Below are 20,115 nucleotides of genomic sequence, written 5' to 3'. Positions count from 1 at the left end.
CTGTATACCAGGATTTAATGCAACCAGCAATCATCCATTGAGGAAATAGCATGCATGAGCTTTGGCGCCTGTCAGACCTGGATTCAAGCTATGGTTTTATAACTTTCTACCTGTGTGAGTTTAGGAAATTTATTAAATAGTCCTGGGCCTATTTTTCAATCCATTAAATATGGAAAAAATACCCATATCATGGAATTTTGTGGAGGACAAATAAGGCAAATGACTCTTACATACCTGATGTATGATTAATTTTCCTGCCCAGCTGTTAGTGCTAAAGAGGGCAGTCTCAGTTTAGGCCATATCTGGGTCTTGATGGTACATGGTCTGCATTTCTGAATGTGGCTCCCCAACTTCTTGCCACATTGAGTCAGGAGGAACAGGATATCCTGAGAGAATGACAAGATGGCGGGTCATCAAAGCTGTGTGGTGAGCTTGACAGTATCCCCATCCTCCCACAGGCCCTGCTAGTTCAGCATCCAAGGGCATGGCTTTCTAGTCAACTTTATATCCCTGTTGATTCCTTTTAAAGATTTTATTTATTTTCAGAGAGGGGGAAGGGAGGGAGAAAGAGAGGGGGAGAAACATTGATGTGAGAGAGAAACATCAGTTGGTTGCCTCTCACATGCCCCCAACCAGGGACCTGGCCTGCAACCCAGGCCTGTGCCCTGACTGGGAATGGAACTAGTGACCTTTCAGTTCACAGGCCAGTGCTCAACCCACTAAGCCATGTGAGCCAGGGCTATACCTGTCATTTCTTGTAATAAATCCCAATAACTTAAATATTCTGTTATCTCAATTCCTTTGCCTCAGAAAAAAAATGACTATTAACTAAATAAGCAACTTATTTAAGGCAATTTAGGCATTAAATAATTTTGTTGTTTCAACATTTTTTCAATTACTTGCCATGTGGCAGTCACTGCACTAGCCAGAAAAGATACAATCATAAATAAAACAAAATCCTTATTTTCAAAAAGCTCAAAATAAATATGAAAGAAAGACATAAATTAGAAACACATATGATGAGTTCAATAACAGAAGTGTATTTAGGATACTAAGATCTTGGCATAAGAGTTAGGAGGGCAGAAGGAGAATAAAACCACTAATTATTGACCACTTACATAATTTCCATACAACCTTTAACAACAGGAGTTACTGAATCCATTTCTGATATGGGGAAACGAGGAGCCAAAGAGTTAGGTGACCTTTCTAAGTCCAGTGGTCTAGTCAAGAGTGAGGCTGGAAAACAGTCAGCTAGATCAGCCCACCCTTTGCCCTCTGCTCTAAGGCTGTTAGTGTCTGCTTAGCAGAAAGTGGACCGGAAGCAGCCCCGTTACCCCGCTCCAAGATGCCGCAATCAATTCTTCTGCAGTTATTTCTACATCTCTCACTAGACACTTCCTAAAATAACATTATCATCCAGGGAAAGAGGGCTCTATGGTTTTTTTCAAGTGTTTTTCCCCATTATATTGTTGTTATTTTGTGTTTATGCCTTCCTGCCAACTGTATTAAATTTGACACATTTACTATGGCATTTTTATTCCTTCTTTAGATCTGGTTGAAGAGAAGGGTCTCCACTAATTAGTTTATATATTAGAGTTTATGTTTCATTCCAAAACTGCCTAGAGACTCATTGGTATTATAGGTGCAATATAAATTTTAGTTACTATCACAATAAAACCGCAACAAACACTTCAACCATATAGTTATAATTTGGGGGGGTTTGGAGGTATCTGAAATAATTCATATCCTGAAACACCCCATTATTAAGGGCTGCCGGGCTGGTTTCAGCAACATAGAGTACTTTGTTCATTTTTAGCCGAGCTCTCCTCCTTCTACACGCAAAAGCAGTGGAAGTCCCTGTTTTGAAACTTTGTTCATCTTCACCTTTCTTCCTTCCATCTTCTCTCGCCATCCAATCTGTTAACATACACAATGCTCTGGCCTCAGTTGGCCCCAGTAGAGCCAAAGAAAAAGAATTTCTAGGCAACAGGAAGCCCTGTCATGGAGCGTGAAGGACTTTGCACAAGGACTCAAGGGCCCTAGAAGCTACCTGCGCTTTCTGGTACTCGAAGATGTGTGTAGCAGCAACTTAATCACAAGCACAAGTGCGCCTGCTCTCTTAAGGACCTAGAGAAGTAGAAAGCTGGCCATTGGCAAAAGGAGGCAGCATTACAGGATGCTGAAAAAGACTACTTCCAGCTCTCAGTAAGTGATGAAAGCCTGGGCAAAGGCAAATAGAAAGGGGGACTTTCAAGGCTACATTGTGGCTTTTTACTCATATATATGTTGCACACACAAACAGAAGTAGGCTTCTACCACGAGATCCCTGCAACACTGAGGCGTTGCAAAGAACCATCTTACTTGATTTGGCTCATTGGAGCACCTGAATCTTAAATGTAATAAGTAAGTTTAATGCATTAAACTAACTAGTTACACATTTAATACCTTTAGGGAGTGATCTGTTTCAAAATTATATGGATGGAGGTGGGAGAAGGTATGAAGGGATAGATGGTAATGAAAAATAAAATAATCCTCAAGTTATATTAAACATACAAATTTTAAATGTGCAGCCTGATTACTTTTTACATATGTATACACCTATATAATCACCACCCTCATAAAAATATATATTCCCATTACCCTAGTGGTCCCCCAGTTCCTCCTCCTGGAAGGATTCTTTACTGTATGATTTTATAAAGCTGACAACATGTTTTGAGAAATAAATAATCCCACATTCTGAAATGGTAATATAAAAGGTAGTCATATAAAGTGAGTGTAATCCTGTCTGGGATTTTTTGCTTACATTTTTGTTTTTGTCACAGCCAGGTCCTTGTCACCAGGAAACCAAGAACTACTCACTCAGGGTTGAAGATATTTATCTGCAGGGTTTGTTTTTTGTTTGTTTGTTTGTTTGTTTGTTTGCTTGCTTGCTTGTTTTTTTGTCCTCTCTATCTTATACCTATACCAGGGATCAACTTCTTATGTCAAGACTGCTGCCCATAAGTATTACATATTTGTTCAGGATGAATTCTTTAAGGTCCAACTCATTTTTCCCTTGCTTTAAATAGAAGGAGTTACTTTCTTCTAATATAACCACCAAAATGCTGGTAGTGACTGTGGAATGGTGTAGCACTCTAATTCATAACTGGAATGCTTGGTGTCTCTCTCTGCGTTTTCTGTGGTAGTCACATTCTTTCTAGGGTGTCAACATTCTCAGTGCCCCCAGTGGTGATGAGTGGCATTTAGAGCCTGTTTTTCAGGTAGCATCTGTCCCTGCTTGGACTCTGCATTTTCAGAGCACTGCAAACACCCTGTGTGATACCACTAAACACTCTTCCCCCAGCAACAGCTTCCACTGTGATGAGGTGGAGATTTGATGCCAAACCCTTGTGCACTCACAGGATGATCATTACTAGAATGCATTCCACTGGAACCCTGTGTTTCACTAGGTATTTTACCATATGCTAAATGAATACAAGTATACTCTGAAGATAGGTGTTCTTATTAACTTCATCCAATACATACGAAGCAGGAGACTTCAAAAGTTAAACAATTCTGCCAACACGAGGCAGAGCTGGGATTTAAACCCAGCTATTCTAATTCCAAATTGTATTCATGTTTTGGAGTATATAAATATACTACATTATCTCCAAATATTAGTAGGGTAAAATCCAGCTGCATGAAATCAGCCAGCTGTCTCTATTTCTGCTGATGGTTCGTGGATGTGGCATTTTTTAAAACCTTCTCTAAGGTTAAAATGCATGGGACAAATTGCTCGATGAGAACTCGTAGGGACAGAGGTTTAAGGAAAAGCAGCTGTAGATGCAAAAACCTCCGTATCACACTGGCATCTCTGTTCTTCTGTTGAAAGTATCTTCTTAAGTTACAAATGTGATCCTATCAATCTCTTGCTTAACATTTCTATTGTCGTTTCATCTTCCACAGACAAAGGTAACAACTCCTCACTGAGTAAAAGGGCCCCGATGATCTGACACTCACCTTTCCAGAACCATCTCCCTGCCAGCCCTCACACATGTACTCCCAAAATCTATACTCCAGCAAATGTGGTCTTTTTAACTTCCTCTTTCTTGTTTTCAGGCTTCTGTGACTATTCTCTCTGCTCAGAGATTTTTCCACCTTTTTTATCTCTTGGCACACATAAAATAATTACTGAAATTCTATGGCATACCAAAAATGTTATTTTTTTTTGCCAATCTGGAAAAAGTAGACATAATTTTAATTCATTCACACCAGTGGATCTTGTTGGGTTGCTTGTTGTCATCTCATTATTTGATGAGATGCCAGTGCCCCTGACCTCAGGTATTTCATGTTTTAAAAATTCTTGCCACTCATGGGTTGAAATTCCCCTTTCTGCCGCTCAAAAGCCAATAATCAAGAGACAGGAGCTGATAGAAGGAAAATTCAGTGTATTCAAGAGGCAGTGGTTTGAGAAGATGGGGAATCTCGCATCACAAAGACCAATTTAACATCTCAGTGCAGGCAAGGATTTTTCTGTGCAGGGCGGGAGGAGGGGGGTGGTGATGATGGTGTAAGCTCTCTCGCTGAGGGTGCTGTGTGATGCTGTGTGAGTCCACAGTCTGCTAGGATAACCACCTCCAGCAAGCCAAGCAACAGTCTGGTTTTCGTGAAGGTGAGCAAATCTCCTGGAGTGGAAATGCCTGAAGGCTGGAGTCTGCTTCCTTTGAGGTTAGCTCCTAGAACCCTTTAAGCAAACTGTTTACCTGTAGCCACATGCAAGTCATCATTTACAAAAACAATATTAAGAGAATGGTGGGGTGGGTTACAATTCCATCATAGCTTATAAGTCACTTCTTTGGAGAAATGCTGAAGACTGAATGTCATAATCCATGTGACGTACTTTATCTTTGCAGAACTCACTCTAGGTAACATTGTGAAAAACAAGCAAAAAGCAATACACTGCATGGGAAGAATGTGGGCATAGACTCTGGAATCCTACAACCTTGGTTCACATTCTCACTCTTCCCCAGGCGTCTGTAGGTGAATCATTTAATATCTTTGAACCTCAGGGGTTTTATTTTTATGTGAGAAATGGGTATGGTGATGATGACATGCAAAAATCTCTGCAAGAATTGAGATAATACTCATAAACGAAACTGGCATGTAGTTATTCTTTTTGTGGGCTGTTAGCTACTCGTCACCTGATTTGTGCCTCTCTCTGATCCTAGAATCTCCCTTTCTCCTGGTTGATCAACCCATGACTATATTCCCAAATGATCTGCCCCTTAGAATATCCATGAAACCACCTCAGATATATGGGCTGAAAACACTCTAAAGTGTTATTCCTCTCTTCAGGTGTATATTTTAATGGCAGTCCTTGAACACCTATAAGCCTTAAAAAAACAACAGAAATCAATGTGTAATGGTAGGATTTGAAGCATTATGCCAGGGGAGAAGGAGCTGAAAGGGATTTTAAATTTCACGCGTGCAACCAATTCATCTCGTGGGTGAGAAAACTCGGAAGGAGACGGGAATGAGAGGTGTCACCCAGCAGCTCAAGGTCCATGACTCAGGCATTAACTCAGGTTAACAGACTTCTAACGGGATGTTCTGCCTGGAGTGCTGTGTGCTCTGAGGCTTAGGAGCAGCTACCTTACCACCACCAACAAAGATCTCCCGTCCTTTCCACCCAACACTCATATCCAACGCAGTTCCATCAGCTTCCAGGGCCCCAGGATCAAGGGCAGTACTTTTTTCTGAGCATCTCATTTTAAAGAACAGTATACTAAGTTGATACTTGGCACCTAGGAGTGGTAAGGAAAATGGTAAATGCCTTACTTAGAGATTAGTCACTAATCAATTATTATTACATAATTATGCATTATTCAGGGACTATTACATTACAAGGGGAGGGGGTGAGTCAGCGTAATACTTATTTCACCCCATACAGAATTAGCAACCCAGCCTTAACAACATAGAATGCGACAAGTTGTCTATTCCTATACCATTTTCTCCCTGTCCCAGGTTAGTTCACGGACAAGTCAATAGAAAAGACTGTCTCCACTTTAAGTATAGGCTTATGTCTGACTCAGAATCTTAGACTTTAGTTTCTAAAGGAGAGAAAAAGAGTTAGTGGTGGCAGAATCCCACCAGACAACTGTATTTGCTTTGGCCCATATAGAAAACCATTGAACACATACAGTACAAGCGACCTATGAAACCTTGCAACTCAGTGTAACTTGGACTTCTTTTAATCCACACGGTGGGGGTGGGCCCCCAGCTCTGCCTCTCCGTTCGTCAACTCTCAGGCCTAGCTTGTTGTTTCAGGTGCTGCAGGGCATCAGTTAGATCGTCCTTTAAGTAAAGAGCCATTTTGAGCAGCCAGTTTTTGTTTCTTTTTTTGAGAAACCAGTTCCAAACAAAGGAAGGCAGGAGAGGCAAAGAGATGATCTCACAGAATAAGTTATTTACAATTCTAAGGTCAAGAATGGGGGATGAAACAGAGAGGAAAAATCTAGGAAACAATAAAAGGGAAGTGGGGAGATCGTATTTCAGAGACATCAAAAAAAATTAAAGATGATGAGAGGAAACTGTAATAAAATTGTCAAAGGAAGATCAGAGAGCAGGGACACTAAGAGCGTTAAATAAGAATTTGCATAAAAAGGGATTAAAAAGAATTGAAAAAAATTACAAAGGAAAAAGATCTAATAAAGATTATCAGAAAATAAATGAGCATAGCAACAAGGAGGATTCTGCAAGGAACAATGCATTACAGTGCAGAGAGAGGCAAACATCAGAGAGAAACCGCAGAGCGAGGAAAATAAAAGAGAGAAAATAATTTAAAGTTCAGCCCACAGAGGAGCCAAGAAGATGGAGATAAAAAGGATAAAAGAGGCAGTAAGTGACAGATATTAATACAATACACAGAAGGCACGAGAGAACCATTCAAAGCATGAAAGAGCGAAGGCAGGTGATAGGCATGGGCATGAAAGAAAACGCATGCTCCACACAGGCAGGGCACTTTTTAAAAAAATATCTGAGAAAGCATTCAATATTGCTTTAAATAGCGTTGACAGGATGATAAAGGTATCTTCAGAGTTGTAATTAAGAGTTTATTCATGCATAAAAGCAGCAACCGCAATATTAGAAAAGTCAAGTCAGGGACCCTTATATCTCCGTAACTATCTAGAGAGCGGGCTCTCGCTGGCTGCACGCACAATTTACCTCTCAGAAGAAGCGTCCTGGGATTTTGCATTTAAGTATCAGAGGAAAATGGTTTTGAACTTTTCTTCATACGTATGACATGAATTTCAGGATGTTAGGAAGAGCAAGACCGAGTTCTAAGTATGTGGCTCTCTAAAATGTGGTAGTTCTCTTCTACCACGTCCTTCCTGCAACTCCAAGACTCAAGCAAAATAATAAAATAAAAAAATCCCGCCTACTCCACAATGTCCAGGTAATCCCAGTTTCAAGTACCTAGATGTCAACACCTACTTTGCAGGGTCTCCTGCTGGTAGCCTTCATTTTGGACACACCTACATCAGCGCAACCCCCCCCCCCCTCACACACATATCCAAACCTTGCTTCTAGACAGGAGACTTATTTTCTCACCTAAATCATGGGTCCTCTAGATGGCCAAACCACTGTATTTTGAGAATCTCCCAGGTGTGTAGCATTGCAGAATGCTAGATTAGAAAGGGAGTGAGGCTATTGAGTAATCCATGCTCTTAATTCACAGACGGGGAGGCCAAGGCCCACAGAGGTGACGTGACTATGTTAATCCAGAAGGGACACCAGCATATTGAAACCCCTCCGTGGGTATTTTATGAGGGGAACACATAAAAGATTTTATTATATTGCATACATTATATAAAATAATCTCTCAGTTACATATACAAAGGAGGACAAAGGAACTTACATGCAGAAAGGAAGCAGCTGTGGAGTGCTTGGCTCTGCAGAGAAGTCCAATCTATTCGAGTGCATGAGGCCAGAGGCTCCCCATGTCTCTGGGTTCTCAGTGCCCTGAATGTCTCAGTAAATTTTCATGGCACTCTTGGGAAAACAAACAAACAAACAAACAAAGCTAGCAGTTCAGTTTAAGAAAATAGGTTCAAACACTTGGAAGGTATGTCTTAACAACTTATTACCTGCTTGAAAAAATAATACACATAAAATGAATAATCATTCTTAACTTCGATCCTGACTAATGGGGCTGCGAGTACCTCTTGGACACTGAGCGGCTGCTCAGACCTTGGAATCAGATTACATATTACCACCCTCATTTCCTGTTGCACATCAATTTTCACACCACGTTTGCTTTTTATCACCACTGCCAAAATGGAAGTTACATGATATATGACGCGTAAAGAAAAGGAACATGATTTGCTAGTGAAACTGTGAACGGCCTGTAGCTGGTAGTTAACTCGGTGTCCAATAAATGCCAGCCATGACTGTGTTTACCTCAAAAATTTTAAATATCCCATCGTGCCTCTGTGAGTGCACTGTGGTGTCTATGGAGAACCTTGGGATGAGGTTTTCCTTATGAGCAAATCTACAATGAAAAATAAAGAAACCAAGCAAACCATCATGAGTATATTTCTGAAAAGAGTGTGATGTCTCCTCAAGAGGAGCTTCAGGACCTTGAAGAGAGTCCACAAGAACGCATCGTTATCCCAGAAGATGACAGCTCCATGCACCGTACTGCCCCTGAGGGCTTCCTCGTGGGACCAGATGTGGAGATGACGGTGACGACAGGGATGTTAATAAGCCTGACGCTGTGCAGGCCCAGGTAGAAGCGCATGTGTGTGTCTTAGCTTTTAACAAAAAAGTTTACAAAGTAAAATAAACAAACAAAAATAATGTGAAAGGCTTATAGAATAAAAATATAAAGAAATAAAATATTTTCATACAGCTGTAAAATGTGTCTTAAGCTAAGTGTTATTACAAAGGAGTCAAAAATGTAAAAACGTTAAAAGTTTATAAAAGTGGAAAAGTTACAATGAACTAAGGTTAATTTATTGCTAAAGAAAATAGTTCTTTATTGATTTAGTATCGCCTAAGTGTACAGAGTTTATAAAATCTACAGTAGAGTGCACTGATGCACCAGGTGTGCCATTCCCTCGCCACGCCACTCACTGATCACAGTGACTTCCAGGCTCACCAGCTCCATTCACAGTAACTTCCCTGTATCAGTGTGGCATTGTTTAAAAGATTCTATCTATCTGTCTACCTATCTATCTATCTATCTATCTATCTATCTATCTATTTTAGAGAGAGGGGAAGGGAGGGAGAATCATCCATGTGAGGGAAACACTAATCAGTTACCTGTCACACACACCCTGACTGGGGACCGATCCTGCAGCTCAGGCAGGTGCCCTGACCAGGAATCAAAGTGACGACCTTTGGCTTTACAGGATGATGCCCAACGAGCTGAGCCAACTGGTCATGTCAAGTGTAGAATTTTTCATCTTTTATTCCATATTTTTTACCATATCCTTTCTATGGTTAGATATGCTGAGATACTGAAATACTTGCATTGTGTTACAGCTGCCTACAGTATTCAGTGCAGCAGCACACTACCCAGGGAGCTGTAGGCTGTAGCATGTTGCCTAAGTGTGCATGGGCTTCACTCTCTATGTCTGTGCAAGTGCACTCTGTGATATTTGCACAAGGACAAAATCACCTGATGAAGCAGTTCTCAGAACATACCTTGTCACTAAGTAACACATGACTGTATTCTTATAATAAAATGGTATAAGAAAGAGAAGGGGCCACATAAACTCATATTTTTAGTTAATCAACACATAAGGTCTTTCAGAGTTATTTTCTGAAGAAAAAGATACAGGAAAGATAGACCTTCACCTTGGCATTGATTATACAACGATAATAAATGAAAGCTCTAAAGATACATTCATCAACTCCTCCTTAACTTTCAAAGGAAAAGAACTTCAAACTAACTAAATAAATAAATAGATGGAAGGATGGATGATTGATCAATTAAATATATATATGATTTAGAACAAACTTAATAAGACAAAATTGGAGTAAATTTTTAAAAGAAGTAAAAGGCTTATAAGAGAATAACCAGCATTCTACAGGAGCTTCAGGTACCAAAATCCCTAACATACGATCAGGAAGCTTCAAGGATCATGAAGACTGGAAAAGGATGTGTCAGCAATTTTCAAGAAGTGCAAGAAGGTAAATTTGTATCAATTAACAAAAGTGAGTTTGAAACAGATTCTGGCCCACAGTTTAGAGCAAGTTAAAGGCTGCTGTGTGAGCTTTTAGAAAGAAAACCAAAGGATCGAAGGTGATGTTACATTGTGTCTTCAAGAGGAAACCATCTAGGTGAAAAGAGGAGGAGACCTGTTCACTCGGGGTGCAGCAATGCCTTCAGAGTGATAATCCAGATGTCACTTAAAATAGAAGATTGGAATAGTGGGCACAAAGCAACATGTATGGGAAGAAATAGTGGATTAAGTTATAGTAGTTGTGCCATGTTTACGATTGTTATTTATAAAAATACATTTCTGTGTAACTTAAATACTTTTAACAGATCCAGTAATTCCTATCTTATTTAATTCATCCGTAAAAAGAAAGGTGGAAAATATTTCCAAATGATATAGCTAATAAGAGATTTATCAGATATACATATAGACAATCTGGTTAAAATGGGCATAGTATCTGAATAGACATTTTCAAGGACATACAAATAGCCTATATTATATAATATACCTGTTGTTCAACATCACCAATCATAAAGGAAATGCAAATAAAAACCATAATGAGATATTACTTCATACCTGTTAGTAGATGAATTGTCAATATCTCATTCTGTAAAGCTTTTGCTTCATATATTTTGATGCTTTGTTATTAGGTGCACACATATTTATAATTGTTCTGTCTTTTTGATAAATTATTTTATTATAAATTTTATCGTTATAGATATCTCCACTTTATCTCCAGTTACCTTCTTTGTTTTAAAGCCTACTTTGTTTCAGATTAGTATAACCACTTCCTCTTTCTGTGGTTACAATTTGCATGATATAATTTTTCTATCCTTTTATATTTACTCTACTTTTATCTTTGAATGTAAAGTGTCATCTTGCAGACAGCGTGTAGTTGGAACTTGACTTTTATTTTTTAATCCAGACTGACACACTCTGACTTTTGAGTGGATTTTGCTTAATCCACTCATGGTTTATGTTATTTCTATATAGTTGGATTTGTAACTGCCATTTCACTTTAAAAAAATTTTTTTAAGTTTATTTTTAGAGAGAGGGGAAAGGAAGGAGAAAGAGAGGGAGAGAAACACCATCGTGTGGTTGCCTCTCATGCACCCTCAGCTGGGGACATGGCCTGAAACACAGGCATGTGCCCTGACTGGGAATCAAACCAGTAACCCTTTGGTTTGCAAGCCAGAACCCAATCCACTGAGCTACACCAGCCAGGGCCCATTTCACTTTTTTTGTATGTGTCTCATGTCTACCTTGTTCCTCTCTTCTTCCATATGCTTTCTTTTATATTAAGCAAATATTTTATAATAAAATTTTAAATTTCTTGAATGACAAAATGTTTTTATTTTACTGTTTTATTTAGTTTTGTAGTGGTGACTCTACAGCTCACATCTTAACCAATCACCATCAGCCTCTGTGTTACATACTATAATTCCAGTAAGATATATAAACATTACTCTTATGTAGCTTTGTTTTCCCCTTTCAGTGGTATAATTATTATATACATTGTGTCTAGTAATATTACAAATCCAAAAATACATTGTTATAATTATTACCATACATTATTGTTTGTCTTTTAAAGGAGCTCAGAGAAAAAAGGGGAGTAAATGTATGGTTATAGTTTTTGATATGTTAATCACATTTTTTAACATCTCTGAAGACTCTGGCTGGTGTGGCTCAGTGGATTGAGTGCCCATCCGAGAACCAAGGGTTGCTCGTTCAATTCCCAGTCAGGGCACATACCTGGGTTGCAGGCCAGGTCCCCAACAAGAGAAACATGAAAGGCAACTGAACACTGATGTTTCTCTCCCTCTCTCTCTAACCTTCCTTCCCCTCCCTAAAATATATAAATAAAATCTTACAAACAACATCTCTGATGGATGCACGTTATTGTATGAAGTCATTTCCTTCGCCCAGTCAGTACAGCTTGGCTCCCACCTACCGTGCCCTCCTTTACTTCTTTATTTATGGTTTTCCTTAGTTCTTTAAAGATTTATAGCAGCTAATTTGAAGCCTTTATCTTTTAAATCCAACATCTGGTCACTTATCCAGGCAGTTTTGGTTGTATGATTTTTTCTTTGTATAGGGGTCATATTTTTCTGTTTATTTGTGAATGTCATCATTTTGTTGTTGTTGGAAACCAAATATTTTAGACCAAGCCATGCTGAGTATTAGTCTCTTTTCCATGGTGTGTCATTGTTACTTGTTCATTTATTTCTTTAGTTCCTACTTAGATTGCATTAGAGACTTAAGCTTCTCTCTTTCGGTGTTAAGTTTCTGATAATGCTGCTCAGGGGAGCACAGTGTGGATATGTCCTAGGGCCCCCGGATAAAAGCACATCTTAGCCAGCCCTTGCTTGAGGCCTTGTAAGATGCTAAGCTACAAACTCAGCCAAACCCACTCAGAATTCCCATCTACACACAGAACTAGGAGTTAATAAATGAGTTTTGTTTAAGCCACCACATTTGTGGTAATTTTCATGCATTAATAAAAAGTAATACAATGCTTAACCAGTCTCCAGTATAATCCCTCTCTAATGTATTCTCCAGAGAAGTCTTTCTAAAAGAGAAATCAGACTGTAATTCTTACTTCATATCCAGGAACTTTCAAAGAAAATTTAACCAGCATAATGTCCAAGGCCTCACCCAAATACATTGTTTACCGAAATCAAATGGTGAATTTGCACTATTGTAATAAGTAAAGGTCTCATTCACCTTTGTGTGACTGCATAAAATATTCTGCTCTGTCCATGCTATATGTATTTAGTTAGTTAGTTAGTTAGTTAGTTAGTTATTGTTGTTCAATTACAGTTACCCACATTTCCCCCCATTACTCTCCCCTACCCTTGCCACCCTCTGTCTCCCACCTTCAATTCTCCCTCCTTTCATTTTTTTGCATGTAGCTGTCCAGATCTCCCAACACCATTTGTTGAAAGGCTATTTTTACTCCACATTATGCTTCTGTGCCCTTTGTTGAATACTAATTGACCATAGAGACGTGGGTTTATTTCTGGGCTCTCTATTCTGTTCCATTGGTCTATGTATCTGTTCTTATGCCAATACCAGACTGTTTTGATTATAGTGGCCTTGTAATATACTTTGATGTCAGGTATTGTGACTTCTCCTACTTTGTTCTTCTTTCTCAAAATCACTGAGGCTGTTCAGGGTTGTTTATGGTTCCATATCAAGTTTTGAAATATTTGTTCTATACTATGAAATATGTCATTGGTATTTTAATAGGTATTACACTGAATCTATAAATTGCTTTGGGTAGTATGGACACTTTGATTATGTTAATTCTTCTAATCCATGAACACAGTATGTTTCCATTTATTTGTGCCTTCTTTAATTTCTTTCTTCATTGTTGAGTAGTTTTCTGAGTACAGATCTTTTACCTCCTTGGTTAGGTTTATGCCTAAGTACTTTATTTTTCTTGTTGCTATAGTAAATAAAAGTTTTTTCTAATTTCTCTTTCTGGTATTTCATTATTGGTATACAAAAATGCCCTTGATTTCAGAATATTGACTTTGTATCCCACTGTTTTGCCAAATTTACATATTAGGCTGAGCTATTCTAAAACATCCAAGAAGAGAGAAGACTCTCAAACTCTTTTCCCATTTATGATAAAAACATTCAGCAAAGTGGGAGTAGAGGGAGCATTCCTCAATATAATAAAGGCCGTATACAAGAAACCTACAGCCAACATAATACTCAACGGGCAAAAACTAAAACTTTCCCACTAAGAGCAGGAAGATCCTGGTCCACTTTCACCACTTTTATTCAACATGGTATTGGAAGTTCTAACCATAGTGATCAGACAAGAAAAAAAAAGTAAAAGGCATACAAACTGGAAAGGAGGAAGTAAAACTGTCATTGTCTGCGAATGACATGATGGTGTACACAGAAAACCCAATAGACTGCACCAAAAAAACTACTCAACCTAATAAGTGGATGTGTCTATGATACATTTAAAATGAAATCTGAACTCTTTACTCTTATCTGTTAGTACCTACACAATCTGCTCTTCTCTTTATTTCCCTGAATTTGTATAGTATCACTTTCCTCTTGCTTACCAATCTCCAAACAAACATTTTCTTTTCGTTTGGTCTTCGTACTTCCTGCCTCTACCTGAAATGCTCTTTCCCAGGTCAGTGTCCGGCTGGATAATTCTTATTCAGATCTTAGCTTTAATGATGCCTCTCCAGAAATGCCCTTCCTCATCACTTGGTCTAAAAGAGCCCTCAAATCACTCTCACACCACCCCTTTTATTTTAGTCATACCAAAAAAACTACATCAATCCATCAGAAAAAACAGAACAATCATAAACATGTACACCCCTAACAACAAAGCATCAAATGAACAAAGAAATTGACAATTTAGTATTCTAACAGGAGTGAGGTGATCCCTCACTGTCATGTATTTTCTTGCTTAATTATTTACATCTACCCACCATCGCACACTAAAATACTGGTTCTGTAATAATAGACACCTAGGTCTTCTTGTTTAACTACATCCTTGCTTTTTAGTAAATAAACACATAACGGGCACTCAATGTTATAATAAAATAATTATCATCTCTGTGGTACAAAGTCTCTAACTATGGCCACACAGTGCCCAGCCTGTTCACTGTGCAGCCACACAGGAGCTGCCACTGAGGGATAAAACATACACACAAAAAAGGCTCTGTTTTATGACCATGATTTCATCCTTATAAGAGATTAATACAGCTATAGGGGTGAGGGGGAAGTTATTATTCAAACCAATTTCCCCCAATGCTAAAGGTTACATGATATCTTACTTTGGCAAAAGACTTGATTGTTCTAATATCAGAACGCTGGCAAATATTATATCTGCAGAAAAACAGGCAGGGGATAGCGGTTGAATTTTGCAGTGGAATAATAAAATTATCCTAATTACTGTCTTATAATAAATTTGTAGCAATCAAATTCTATAATGAAGGTGTTCAGTACTCTGTCTTGGACAGTAGCTGGCTGAAATTCATTAAACAGTCTATAAAATAAACTGGGGAGTCTATTTGCCTAAAAACTTAACTGACTAGTGATGGCATAGTGCTCTTCATTAAAACTGGTATGGATCACTAAAATCATGCAATATGAACTCTAAATCAAACAAAATTTCAATAGCCAAAGATACTGATTACCAAGAAAATCCATATTCAAAAAGAGGAGATATTTCATAGATTATGAGTTTGAGACTATAGTATAGGAATAAGAGGTTTCTATGGGAAATATTTTGAATATACATGTCAGCAAAAATGTAACCATTAACATTTAGTAACATACCTTAGTAACATTTTCTAGAGGAAGGCATCTCTGAATCTGGTATTGAACAATCAATTGCTACCTGCATGGTTTTACACAAGTTGACTGAAGTTCACAACCCTTTATTTTTCAACACAGTGACAAAGTAACAATAACAGCACCAAAGAGCCTTGCGTTCACATATGACAGTACAGGGTTCAATTTTTTTTTAAATTATATGATATAATATTGTAAGCTGCAATAAAGGTTAAAAGTAAGCTAAGTATTTTTTGTAATAATGATGCACAGATTTGCCCAGCATTGAGTACCCCAAAACACAGCGATCCACTTATTTTTTGTTTTCACAGCACAAATCACTATGAAAATCCAATAAAAATTAAACAGATGAAGAGAGAAATTGATAATGTGTTTAACCTGCTGACTTCCTCCTTTTATACCACAGGGCCCCTAAGGCCCCGGATCAAAGGCCAGTGTGAATTTTCTAGAGAGAGGTTATCATGGCAGATCTCAAGGTTATAAACCTTCGCGCCCCCATGTTTGGATTTCAAGAGTATGTAGAACTTCAGAACTTGTCTCTGTTCCTGAATGGGTCTCTAGCCATCAGCTCTACCTGTCCTGTGGCCTTGTGCTGCTTTTTTTCTTTGCATCTCCCTCTCATGTGGCATTTCTGTCACTGCATCTAAGTCCTTAAAGGCCTAAGTATCAGCAGTCACAGCTGGCAGGAGTGATTTCCATCAAGCATTTTAGGGTGAAAGGTGCTTCATCCACCTACAATGCTATCATTATCAGTCATCTCAGCAAAATCAGAGTTGAGCCTCCTGCCAGTGGGAGAGCAGCTGCAAACTGCTGATAGCATCTTGGTATGGATTTGTTGATTGTTAACCTAGAACAAAATGTATATTGCTTTGATAAAAAATGCATGTGGAAAAGCTTCTTATTTGAAGGATTAAAAGTTAAATCTGTTTTTGTTCTAATTTCCTTCTGTTCTATTTGAACAGCAAAAGTACAGACTTATTTTTACTATCCTTCTGCTCAGGGCGATGGGATTTTGATATTTAACAAAAGAAGGGATTTACTTCAAATATCCAGGCCAACAAACTAAGGCTACAAGTCAGTGACATGAAAATCGGACTTTGTTACACGAGATGCAATTCTAGGTATTTTTTTCCTTAATTGACTCAGCAAATGCAGAAAAGTTCATTTACTGTAATCAATATTACTTTACATTGTGCCTCAATCAAAAACTACTTTCCGTGGTCAATAGCAATTAGACAGATGGACAGAAATGGCAGCACCAATGGTGATGAAATTCAAGGTTTATTCCTGCCATTCTTCTAAAAATAAATAAATAAATAACATGCATGCCAGGGAGACAGCTAATTGCATTACATTGAATTTGCAACCTTGCAGGGAAGACCAAGAATGTGCTCTGGAAAAAGTCATAAAGTAAGTACCACAGGTCAGGAAGGTGAGGCAAATATCTCTCTGAGCCTTTATCTCTGATGTCTTTGTAAGTTAACCGAGAGGAAAAACACAGAAGGGCCATGAAGGATAAGAGTGAGGTATAAGCTGGTATCTTTTAATAATTTTATAAGAAATAAAATAACATCACTGGAGAAGGAATTTATAAACAGTTGTCTTTGATGCTGATAAAGAACTGTGGTTGGTGAACACTGAAAAAAATAACAAAGATAAAAAGGAAATCACAGCAGGAGGCGAACAAAACAGAAGTAATGAGAGATGAGTGAGCACCTGTAAAGACTGAATGGCTTCCCTAAATAAACACAGGAAGAAAGTATTCACCTTCTCCTGGGGCATGTCAGCCCAACTCTACTCATGCATACAGCACCTCAAACATCTGCTGCTTTGTGACTGGTTTTCTAAGTTTTCTCTTAGATCCATTCCCTAACCCTACATTGGGTGATTTGGACCAATATTTCCAGGAAGGCGGAACTGTAGTGATACCAAGGGAAAGGTCACCGGTTGTTGTTAGGATGAAGATGGGCTGAGTTAGGTCAAGCTAGGGACAGGACGGCCACAGCAGCAGTGGTAGTTGTACCTGGTGTCTGAGAAAGAGGCCTCATTAGCGCAACGAAAGCAGCCACATTTGCTCAAAGCAAAGGTGAAAAATGAAATTGTGATCAAATCCAAGATGTGCATACAGAGGTTAATAAAGTAGCCAAATCCTGGAATTGGGAATCTAAACGAAGACTGCTGAATAGGATCGTTAGAATCCAGGCAACTACGGGACACCAAGCCTGGGGGAATATACAAGAGACATTCTTATTTCAACATAAGATACATCCAAACCTGTAAGAATTTTTTATGAGTTTATTTGAGCCAGACTGACAACAATCGCTGAGAAGCAAAACCTCAACAGATTGAGAAAGTGCTCCAGAGAATGCTAGTTCTGCAGGCTGCTTTATCCATTACAATCCAAAGAGAGGGTGTCAAGGGGTTACATGAAATCCACTGGAGACAGATGAGAGAGGTGGGAGAAAGCAAAGCGGGGATATTTCTGGGACTGGGTAAGAAGTAAAATGGTAGACATGTACATCTATTACATAGCTGGGCACAGGAGAGTTTACAGGCAACAATTAACTTGGTAACACTCAGGGGATTTGTGTCTCCCTCTGGTGCAGTATCTGTGCTTTGAGGGGTCCAGGAAAAAGAAATGACTTCAACATTGCAAAGGTATGTTATTGGTGATGCAAGAAGACCATAGACAGGCTTTATTAAGGTCAAGATTGACTTTTCTCAGGGAAGATTCTAGCCTAGGATATGACTACCAGCCATAAGCTGCTTTCAGCTAACAAGTTTTAATTCTGCCCATCCTCTGTGGTTACTGTAGGTCTCTGAGTTAACAAGGCTGCCACACAGGCCTCCCCTGTGCTTGTCTGGTTTAGCATGTAGCCCTTTGTTATATCACAATGATAATAACTGCTGCTTTTTCTGGAGATTTCTTCTTCCCAAAATAGCTGTTCCTACAGAAAAAGTGAGAACACCTGAAAACACCAATCTCATATTTTTACTTTCTGGTCTGGAGAAGTTATTGGACTGTGTCACAAATGCTCCCAAATACTAACGAACCCAGTCTCCTTTCATCTTACTCAAGCAACCCTCAACTCTTTTTGACCATCTGCCTTCTTGCTTCTGTCCCTGTCATCTTTCTACAGCGTCCTCCTGACAGAAGAATGTTTTGAGAATTAGTGAATTGGGGAATATCATTCTCCCACTTAAACCCTTTCAATAACTTTACCTTCAAACATCTTCTAATGGCCGAAGAACCTGAAAGATATACTCCCCTTCGTGTATAGTCTTAATTCATGCTGCCCCTCCCACCTTATAGTTTTCAATACACCAGGCACCTTCTTCACCCCAGAAACTTAACACCTCCACTTCTCTTTCTCTCCCTTCTATCAAGAATTTTCCCTAGAGTCTCAGAGGTGATAAGATAGTTTTTTTTTTTCCTGCCAAATAATTTATGGGTATTCGTCCTGGAGAAGAATAGAATTAGCCAGAGGCCTTGATGATCCTTCACAATATTTCCTTTATTGTATGCAAATAGTTGTTTACAATCAACCCACCTCCATTCTTAGCAATATGAACTTACCAATGAGCATTGGATGGAACTTCAGAAAGCTAGTTATAAAACTAGTGTAAAGGTCAGGATCTCATTGATCCAAAATCTCTGGGCACAAATTTTGATTCTTACCATATTCATCACTATCTTATTAATTCTCTCCATTCTCCTCTATATTAGTATTACAATGCCATTATTTATTTATTGTTGTTCAGTTACAGCTGTCTCTCCTTTTTCCCCATTGATCTCCCCTGCCTCATCATCCCCTACTCCCACAGTCAACCCCCCGCCCATTGTCCATGCCCATGAGTCCTCTATTTCTGTTCCTTGGCTGGCCCCTTCCCCTTCTTTCCCTAGTTATCCCCTTCCACCCTCCCCTTTGGTCACTGTCAGTTTGTTTTTTTATTTCCAAGTCCCTGGTTCTATTTTGCTTGTTCATTTGTTTTGTTGATTAGGTTCCACTTATAGGTGAGATCATATGGTATTTATCTTTTACCACCTGGCTTATTTCATTTAGCATAATATCCTCCAGTTCTATCCATGCCTTCACAAACGGTAGAAGTCCCTTTTTTCTTTCTGTTGCATAGTATTCCATTGTATAAGTGTACCATAGTTTTTTGATCCACTCATTTACTGATGGGCACTTACGTTGCTTCCAACACTTGGCTATTGTAAACAATGCTGCTATGAACATTGGGATGCACAGGTTCTTTTGAATTGCGATTCCATATTCTTACAGTATGGTCCTAGCAGTGGGAACACTGTATCAAAGTGCAGTTTCATCTTTAGTTTTTTCAAGAAATTCCATACTGTTTTCCACAGTGGCTGCACCAGTCTGCATTCCCACGAACAATGCATTAAGGTTCCCTCTTCTCCACAATCTCACCAGCATTTGTTGATTTCTGAAATCAATAAACAATGCCAATTTTTAAAGAGCAAATGAAATGCTTTATTTACAGGTTTCTAATATATAGCAGGTATTCAGAAATTTTTAGTGAGCACAGAATTAGTACAAGTTTTTTCACTCCCCTTTCT

This window comes from Phyllostomus discolor, chromosome 11 (assembly GCF_004126475.2).
Source record: "Phyllostomus discolor isolate MPI-MPIP mPhyDis1 chromosome 11, mPhyDis1.pri.v3, whole genome shotgun sequence".
NCBI classification, from domain to species: domain Eukaryota; kingdom Metazoa; phylum Chordata; class Mammalia; order Chiroptera; family Phyllostomidae; genus Phyllostomus; species Phyllostomus discolor.
This window is presented reverse-complemented; position numbering follows the sequence as displayed.